A 10,230-nucleotide genomic window follows, 5' to 3' on the forward strand; every position below is an offset into this window, starting at 1 on the left:
TCCAACTTTAAATTATGTCTTGTTCCCTCTCTCATGGGATATTCACTGCATCTCAAACAAACTCATGGTTATATGTGCACAGTATTCCTAGCTTTATAGGGAATGATGTCATATCAACACATAGAGGGTATGTGAAATGAAGAGTAAACATATTTTTACATGACTCCAACCAGATGAACCCACATACTCCACTCTATCGCTTCCTTTTGGCTTAAGGGATTTTTTTTTTCCTTTGTACGTGATTTATTAAATGGACTCACCAAAACTTTGGGGGATTCCCTTTAGACTTTATTTATGCAACAGCGCACTGTGGGTGGTAACGGCCAAGAATAATGTGGGACAGAGACCCCATTTCCCTAACCTCAGGTACATGAGGGCTTCAGGTACATGCAAGCCAAGATACAATTGCCCACAAATACAATGAAGGTTCATGGGATTTTGATCAAAAGCACGTTACAATTCAGTTAAGACAGCTGCTTGTGGCCAGTCTTACCTTTCACTCCTGGCCATGGTTATGTTTACTGGACAAACATAGTCCATAGTATCAGCCTTTTGTTTTGTCTTCAAAAGCTACAACCAGGCATAATCCTCTCCTAAAAATAATGTAAAAAGAGAGTATATAACTGTACATGCTCCAGTTTTATCTCCTGTTTTCAGTAAATGTCTACTTGTTCATTCTGGTTGTATAGGCTCAAATGACCACCTCAAACTAACACAACTTTGCCCAGTGCTTTTAGAGAACAGCAATGTAGCTTTAATTGCCTGTTCAGTATGCTCTATTTCTTCTCTAGAGCCTTATTAACCTTAAAGATCTTCAAAGAAAACTTGTAGTAATTTTAGTCAACAATTTAGCAGTCAATACTTAGAAAAGAAATGTCTCCAAATCCAAAGTTTAGTTCTACCCATAAAGGCAGTTATCTGCACCCAGAACATTCTCATTCAGCAGCTGCGAACAACTATTTTTGTAAGGTATGTATGCAAAGTCCTATCTGCCCATTGCCTTTGTAAAGCTAAATGCAAGAATTTATACCACGCTTCATGGACACGACTGATATCAGAACCAATATATTTCTATCAAATTATTCTTTAGTGAAATTTTAGTGAAGGCAAAATACAATAAAAGCAAAATATTTTTATACTGCTGGCCTTGAACATACATAGTTTTGAACAGTATACGATTTCAAAATCTTTATTATTGAACATGTAATGAGAATATAATCCTCTGAAAAGATGCTAGAACTACTGTTACTACTTTAGTTATTTGTGAACTAACTGAACTTGTTCTGGAATATGCTGACACATGACAAACACAAATTCCTACAATTCAGCTCAGATGAGGATCATACTTCAGTAGAAATCACACATCCATCTGTATAGTTCAGTGCTATGTGGTAAAATAAACATTCTTTCTCCAACTTGCTAACAAGGGATTTATGAATTAATAATGTCACTGATTTGCTTAAATATTTAAATCTGTGTGATTCAGGATCTTTTTTGACTGTAGCAAACAGAGATTATTTAAAGTGATCAGACCAAAGTGCAGCAAATCGTAGTTCCTCATAACGGCTGTGTGAAACGCTAAACAAAAATTTTCCAAGTTTTCTACCAAATAGGAGAAACTAAAATCAAAACCTGGTCTTAAATTGGTTTCTTTATGCAGTAGATAAATAGATGGTGACTACATTTTTACTAAAATGGTAGCTGTTTATTTCTAGTGACCTGGACTTGAACTGAGCTTTAATTTTAACTTGTTACATAGTTGTTGGAAATTAAAGAGAAAGAAATGAGGTGTATAGGCAAAGCACAGCCACATTGCAATAAAGACAAATTAATAAACCACAACTATATAGTGCAGGTAGCTGTGAAGGGAAAGAAAATACCACCAGTGCTATTTCTCAAGCAAGATATGGTATTTTTTACTTTACTGGTGGTAAACAATTCAGCTTCCCCCAAGGGTGGCAGGATCTATCTCATATTCAGAAATACAGATCAGCTTTCTGGAAGTAACCAACAGAGTTTCAGTGGAAATTTTGTGCCCTCTCCCAGCACAAGTACACAGCTGAGCGGACAAACACTATGAACAGGTAGTGGATGTAAACCCAGTTACTTGGAAATAAAAATTCTTGTTTGTGCAGGTGCACGTTAATGATGTTCTCAAGCATAGTTTTGAAATTCATATTACAGGTCTGTGTCTGTTTTTCTGTGTGCAGAGCCAAATTTGATGCCTTGGATAACTCCCTTGCCCTCATTAAACTGTGCCAGCTTACACCATAGAGAATGAGGTAAGGAACAATTTTCCCCTTTTTAACCTAACCCAGATGAATTTTTGTATATGTAATATCACTCAGTTAAATATATAAACTGAATAAGTAGCAGAAATGTAGATTCTGGATTTACATTGCTAAAGGGTATATAAAACATCATATTATTTGTTCTAATGCATTTAAGTTAATGGAACTAGAAGATCCTTATCTGAGCTTCATCATGACTAAATAAAGTAATTCTGGCTTTCTGATGCCTGTTCCCTTTCCCTGAGACTACCCACACGAATGATGCTGAAGTTATCACTTCTTGGAACATCTCATTTGTATCTTTTACTGCCCATACATGTGCCAGAACAACCGGATCAGGACTTGCCCCACCACCTTCTGTACTGCAGTCATCAGATTTCCTGAGCAACCTGACTTCTTCCCCTAAAGTGGAGGGACCAGAAAAATTCCTGAATGTAAGAGCTAGTAAAGCCCCTTTCCAACATACTATAATGAGTCCATGTCAGTAATTCCACAGTCAAAAGGAAAGAGTTTTCTTTAAACCGTAATCCCAGTATTGAATTCCTGTAACAGAAGGAAGGAAAGGCACCTTTCAATTTAAAGTATCTCATGTCTAGACCATACCTGGAGGAGGATAGTTATCGCAAAATAATCAGACAAACCATTTCTTGATTATGGCTTGGAGTTGGCAGGGGGAGCTGTTAGAAAATTACACTCTTTCTCTCTTTCTTCTCCCCCCCCATTTAAATTCTGAAGAACTTCAGAGATTAGAAACATCCTATGCAAACCAGCCCTCAATGTGCACAAAGGGCTATTTCCAACAAAAAGAATAATTTGGATATATGTGAAATGATTGGTACAGGGGTCAAAAGCTTCCCTGTCATAACTGAGAAAAATGACAGTCTTTGCCATGCCTTATGTAGATTTTTGATATTTGTGTTTTACCTGTCTACATTTTATCTTCAAGAACATGTCTGCTTACAAAAACAGTAGTAGGTCTGTACAGCTACAGGTCAACTCCTGCATCACTTAAATCATAGAGAAAAATTGCATACTCAGCATCTTTGAAAAAATACCTTTGCTTGTGTATTTAGGGGCCTAACTTCAGGCAAATGATCTGTTAACTTTTCATTACAGAAGTAAATTACAGTACATAATCAGCAGCTCAGCTTGTAAACCTGTCACAGATTTTTTTTCTTCCCCCAAGAATCACAGATGGTTCAAGTGACCAAACCCAAATTTACTGCATGAAGTCTTAGCAATTAGCCCAAGTTCTATAGTTTTCTGACAAATTGGCAGGGCAGTTACCACATGTTTGGTATTCTCTGAACAGCGGGTGTGATCAGAAGGATCCGAACCCGTAGACACAAATTCTTTTTTCCCAGTGAGTGTCAACCACCACTGCCAACAACTTCAGTGCCTCTGCCAGCTAGGAAGGTCTGACAGGGAAAATATTTTCTTGAACTGTAGACACCCAGAAGTAATACTGCTGCCCTATAGACCTATTTCCTTCTTCTAGACTATCCAGTGTCATGGAGTCTGTAGTGCTGAAGACGACCAATGAAAAGTTTCAGACAACCACCAGTCATTTTCTCAAAAAAAAAAAAACCCAAAACCCCAAAAAACAAAAAAAAAAATGAAAAACCTGAACCAAACAATTTTTCCTCTAAACACAACCACCCAAAAGTATCAGGGGACAAAGGTGAAAACTTAAAATTCCCCCACAGTCCATTGTCTCTCTTAAAGTAAATGTGCAACACAAAATATCACATTGCACATTCCGAAAATAACCTCCTTGCCCTTGTATTTCTACGCTCCTTCAGGATATTGACAAGAACCCTCATAAAGCACCACTCGCCAGCAGCATCTGGCAATTTTTAAAGTTCTGTAATAAAAACAAGAAAGGGTTGACCAATTTACTTGACACTTAAAAATAAACCTAATTCAGCCAGGAATTAACAGCAAAATTTTTAGGCCAAAGAATTTTGCCAGCAAGAGTTATACAGGAATAAATACTGACAAATCAGATTTCTAATGAACTCCTGGTCCTAATTTTCATTATAAAGAAACTAGCGTATCTAAATAACACAGATTTCCTTAAGTATCACAGAATCAAAAAGGGTTTCTTCAATGGGTGGTTACCTTAGGGACCCCGGGTTCTGACCACATGCAATGTATTTTAGGCTTTTTTTAAGCCTAGGTTTTGCCAAAAAGTTAAAAGCCTCGTTAGTTAGGCATGAAACATGCTCACAGAAGTTGCAGGCTCCACAGGTCATGCCAGCAAAGCTAATAAACTTCTGTGAGGCCTCCAATACTTTTTTTTGCTCATACTGGTTATAAATTTGTAAGTTCCTTAGAACTATACATAGTGCCTCATGGGACACCACCACTCTTGACAGCCTTCTGGAGAGCTGTCAGTCTCAGGTGAAGTTCTGGTGCAATGGAGCTCTCACAACATCTGCAAGTGCAAACTACTCAGTCATTTTTGCCATTTTAGTAAAGAGAAAGGCATGTCTTAATAAAAATGCTTCGGTAAAACAGAATTAAGGCTGGGGATATATTGTCTATTAAAATACACATCCCTTAAATATCAGAAAACATGGAAATTTGTAGTTAATCTCCTTATCTCTGATCCTGTAACTTCACTGTTCTTCTGTCCCAGACCATTTATGCCAACTCTCTTTGCTATACAGACTAGTCAGCTCCTTACCCCAGCATCTGACTTCCATGCTGGACAGCAGATTACTCTCCTTCAGTGCCTTCAGATATTGAAGGGAGCATGACAGCTGGAGGCAGATTTGCAACTTGCTCTCATGGAACTAGTATGGACAGGAACAGACTAGAATTTGACATTGGACTCTCAGTTTGAAGATGCAGGTTTCTGTTGAACTTCCTTGACCGCAGGCATAAAGCATTTTCAAAGAGATGAAGAGTAAATCTCTGCTCAGACCACTTTAGATATCTTGATCTACATGCCAAGAGATTTCAAAGCCAATAACAAAAAACCTGCCAGAGTTAAATTGAAATGAAACTGGCTACATTACTTGTGTAGCTTTTGCATTTCTCTCTGGCTGTCTTTGCTGCTGATTGCTACCATTTGGTTTCAGCTGTCTTGTACATTGCTCCATCCAGTTCAAAATTAATTCTCTCATTGGCCAAAAAAGTTAGGAGTCTTCTGTGCTGGGGTTTTCAGCCCATTTTGAGAGATCCAATAGGTTCAGATCAGCATCTACATTTTTTATTGCTATCCAAACTAGAACAAACCTCTGAATATCTTGAGATTCACACATCACCACTATACTATTATTTCTTAGACATTCAGTGTTGCTAGCATAAATTAAACAAGATTTGTAACCTATAGTTATGGCTACCCATGAAATGCAACATAAAGTACAACACAGAGAACACAGCTGCACTCACTTTAGTTTTACAGGTCTATACAGATCTGATGAACTCTAATTACATTGGAATACCCTTCCTCTCGTTCATGGTCAGAAATCTTCCCCTTATGAGCATTTGCCTCTGGAACACACTACACCTAGGGGACAGTAGGAGGATGACAGCCTTACCTTTTAAACTCCCCATCTGTACCAAGAGCTGGACAATGGCTCATATCACATTGCAAACAGCAGTTTTATGGAAACAGGGTGACCCCCTAGCCTATTAGTAACATAGCATTTACCTCAGGTTTCTCAGCTATAAATAGTAAATTAAACAAAAAAATCCAACAACAATCTTTTAATTTTCCACTATTTTCCCACACTGAGAACAACATTCTGGTTGATATGTGGGGCATGATACTACACAACTTCAGCAAGAAATCTTACACACGTAAACACAAAGCAAAATGTGATGAGTAAGTGGGACATGGATCACAGGGAAACCTGATCTGGCATGGGAAAGGCACAGGTGAGTAACGATGAGGTTACTCTTGTCTCAAAACCAGAACAAGACCCCAGAAGGGTGTATAGCCATTAATTAACTCACTAAGTCGATCATGTAATCTTTCAACTACTAAGCACCACACTTTTACCTTGGCTTTTGAGAATAAGGCCGGGGAAGTAAAAAGGGGTTTAACTAGTTAGGAAACTCATCCACACTGAAACACACTGGATTAAAGCACAGTAGGCTGGTCGCTGCCCAAAAGCACTAAAATTGTGCTCCCGCTAGCTTCTCTCTTGCATGTGGGAACAAGGCTCACCTGGAACTGACAGAGGTGGAAGATTGGCCTGTTCCCTTCTGTTGATGGGGCAGTTTGTGGAGCGATGTGGGTAGCAAGACTGGGAGCCATGCACATATGTTTGGGTCTGAGACCAGCCTCAAGCTTGCTCGCACACTGCAGGCAAGTAGAAAGCAAGCAATACATGACATGGGCCTGAAGAACACCTCAGAAGTAAACCAGCAATTTAAAAAGGGATGGGAGGGAGGTCTTTTGGGATAAGTTTTTTTGTCCATTTGGTTGGTTGATGATTGTTTACTTTTTTGAAAATGACACTTCATATACAGAAAGCAGTAATTTCCTATGCCTGTATTAAGTTAAATGGTCGAGATCTGTTGATTTCAAAGCAGCAGCATCAGTTTACACTGACCAAGAATTAAATAAATCTTTTTTTATTAAAACTGTAGTAGTTTGAATTACAGACTTACTCATTTTTCCTGTGACCTTGTTCTAATTGCTCACCGCTTGCTAATTTAAAGCATTTTCAGTCTGGGGTTCATTACTCTCTCTCCATTTCCAACCAACGTGATGAAAGTAACCGTAGTCGAGGAGAATATTTTTACAGTAAGTAAATGCAAAAGGCTCTGAAAGGCTCTAAAAAAAAAGCCCTTATAAAAGTGAGGTAGACATTTCTTTATCTTCTAAAGTACTCATGGCTCAGAAGTTGACATATTTTTATGCATTACCTTATTGGATCAGACGTGGAGGCTATTGTTAAAGAAAGTGGAAGCAGATTGTGGGAAAGAATGTCATAACTACAGACACAAAAACACATTTCACTCTCACTGAAGTTTGTGGTAGTGATTGGTTTGACCCTGAGGTGTTGCATGTACAGTTAAAGTGGACTGAAAGCAACTGAGACTGGTTTAGACCTAAAAAAAATTTAGGAGATCTTCACAGGACCATAAAAAAATAAGCAACTAGGAGACTGAACCTTCTTGTGAAAGGAACATAACACAATTATGGTTGCCTCACATTAACTTTATGTAGATTTCACAAACACTTCCTTTCAAAGTCATTACCTTACACTAATTCTTCAGCATAATTAATTATACAATAAATAAAAATAAATATTTGGAGGCATTTGCGTTATTTCATGGAGCATTCATTAACAGCATCTTAAAAAAAGACAATTTCTGGTTGCACTTCATCCTGTGAAAGCAAAATTCAACAATTTACAGGCTTAGCATGGCTTTTTCTCAACTTCTCATATGATCAATGGTAATAATAATAAAGTTCACCCTCATTTTCTCTTGCTCTTCCAAAATAAAATAAAGCATTAAATTAGTCTCCTCCTGAACTCTGTGGCTGGTGAAAAAACCCAGGAGATGTCTCTAAAATTTCATTCCTTACAAATGGTGCACCAATAGTTCTTTTGTGGTTGTGATAGATTGCTTTGCCTGAGACAGCTTTAATAAGAATAGATCTCCTTCCAATTTTGTTGTGGTTAGCATAAAGAACACTCCCTCATTTTATACAAATTAGGGTTTCTTATAATGAAGAAACTCAAGGCCCCATAAAGAAATGAAGATATGTTCCTTTACATATTCACAAGGCAAAAGTTTTGGAAGAATATCCAAATAAAACTGGGAACATATCTATCTTTCAAGGATATTTATAGATGAAAACAAATCTGCACCATTTGAATTAATTGTGCATTCTGTATGATCTGTGTCTAATTTAAAATATAAAATCACTAGTACTCCAACTCAGGCTTTTTTTCCATTCCATTGAATGCAGTGTCCTGCTCAACTAGTCAGAAACTCAGCTGGAGCAAATAACAGGGACTTACTAATGATTTCTAAGACATACCTGGCAGAAAGCTTAAAAAAAAAAAAAAAAATCACAACCAAAGTCATTGACAAAGATTGACACAAGAATTCCTTCTTGTTTGTTTCAGAAGGTTGTGTTTCATACTAAATCTCCTTCACCAGAAGATTTGTCCCTCTCCCCCTTTTGTGGGAAAAACATTCATTAGCACCAATAGGTTTTTCACAGTATGTACTTGTACTTATATTAAAAAGAGAAAAGCCAAGAAATAAATTTTCCTTTCACAAAATGCAGGAAAAAGTGAAAAACTCTTTTCAATTTTGATTTCTTCAATGTGTGAGCAGTCTGTAAAAGACATGACGTGGACTTGATTGTTTGAAAATGGGAAGAAAATTCAAATCCTTCCGTGTGTCTAACATTGGAAACTTGTAGATTCTTTTAGCAAGGCATTCAAAATCAGTAGTCGCTATGGAAAATCAAAAGCTTTTACACTGAGCCCCTCCAGAGTAAAACCAGTAAGACAAGACAGTGTACCTGCAATTAAACAATCATGATTGTTCTTTTCAAGGTGCAGCCTTTCCATCTGAGTTCCTAAGTGGGATTTTTTTCATGAGGACAAATGCAATGAATTTTTTCATTATTGGGTTACAACAACCTGACAAAGACTGCATGGTGACTGCATAATCAGGTATTTATCGGCAGTGTAATGATATAGAAACAATAAATCTGTCCCTCTGTGTTCTAAGAGATATAGCAGACTCACTCACAGGAAGAAAACAATAAATTAAAATAATTTTTGGCATTTTATTTTTTTTTATGTTTAGTTAACAGGGATACTACTTCTTATTTATATGCACATATCCAGAACAAACAATTTAAAAACAGATGGCCAGAAAGAATGCTATGCCCTGTTTAACCATTATATTCTAATAATAAAATCACAACATTCAGAGCAACTGCAACAAAGTTAATGCTTCTTTAATAGCTTTATTTGGGATTTAAGCTAAGAAAAGTCACAGAGCTACCACTATTAACATACCTACTACAAACAGACTGAATACCAAGCAATAAAAAAATGCCAAAACAGAAGCTTATCTTTTTTCCTACCATTCATTATTGGAATGGTGTTTCACTGCATGGAAAATGGCTCCTGTCACCTTTTTGTCTTTGATTTAAATTAGGGACCTACATTCTGGAGTTCACCTCATCTGCTAGAGCCAGTCTTTTTTGTGCAAATAAATGTCAGTTGTAGCAAATGTCACTGTAGCCAACAACCTTTGGGAGGTCCAAACTGAGTAAGTTATCAAAGCAAGAGAAAGCACATCGTTGCTCTGTTGAAGAAGACCTATTTATCTCTTCTCTAGCATGTCACTCTTTATAGTTGTTTTTTTATCCACATCTCTATCTTTTTTGCATTGCTGAATGAACATAAGTTCCAAAATATCAAAGTTTTATGCATGGCTTCACCAAGGGCAAGTCCTGCCTGACGAACCTAATGGCTTTGTATGATGGTGTGACAGCATCAGTGGACAAGGGAGAACCAACGTAGACATCATCTATCTGGACTTCTGCAAAGCCTTTGACACGGTCCCCCACAACATCCTTCTCTCTAAATTGGAGAGCTATGGATTTGATGGGTGGACTGTTCGGTGGATAAGGAACTGGCTGGATGGTCACATCCAGAGGGTAGTGGTCAATGGCTCGATGTCCAGATGGAGACCGGTGACGAGTGGTGTCCCTCAGGGGTCCGTACTGGGACCCATGTTGTTTAATGTTTTCATCAATGACTTAGACAGCGAGATCGAGCACACTCTCAGCAAGTTTGCGGATGACACCAAGCTGAGTGGTGCGGTTGACACACCAGAAGGACGGGATGTCATCCAGAGAGACCTGGACAGGCTGGAGAGGTGGGCCTGTGTGAACCTCATGAGGTTCAACAAGGCCAAGTGCAAGGTCCTGCACCTGGGTTGG

Source organism: Egretta garzetta, unplaced genomic scaffold (genome assembly GCF_000687185.1).
Source record: "Egretta garzetta isolate BGI_Z169 unplaced genomic scaffold, ASM68718v1 scaffold41, whole genome shotgun sequence".
Classification (NCBI taxonomy): Eukaryota; Metazoa; Chordata; class Aves; order Pelecaniformes; family Ardeidae; genus Egretta; species Egretta garzetta.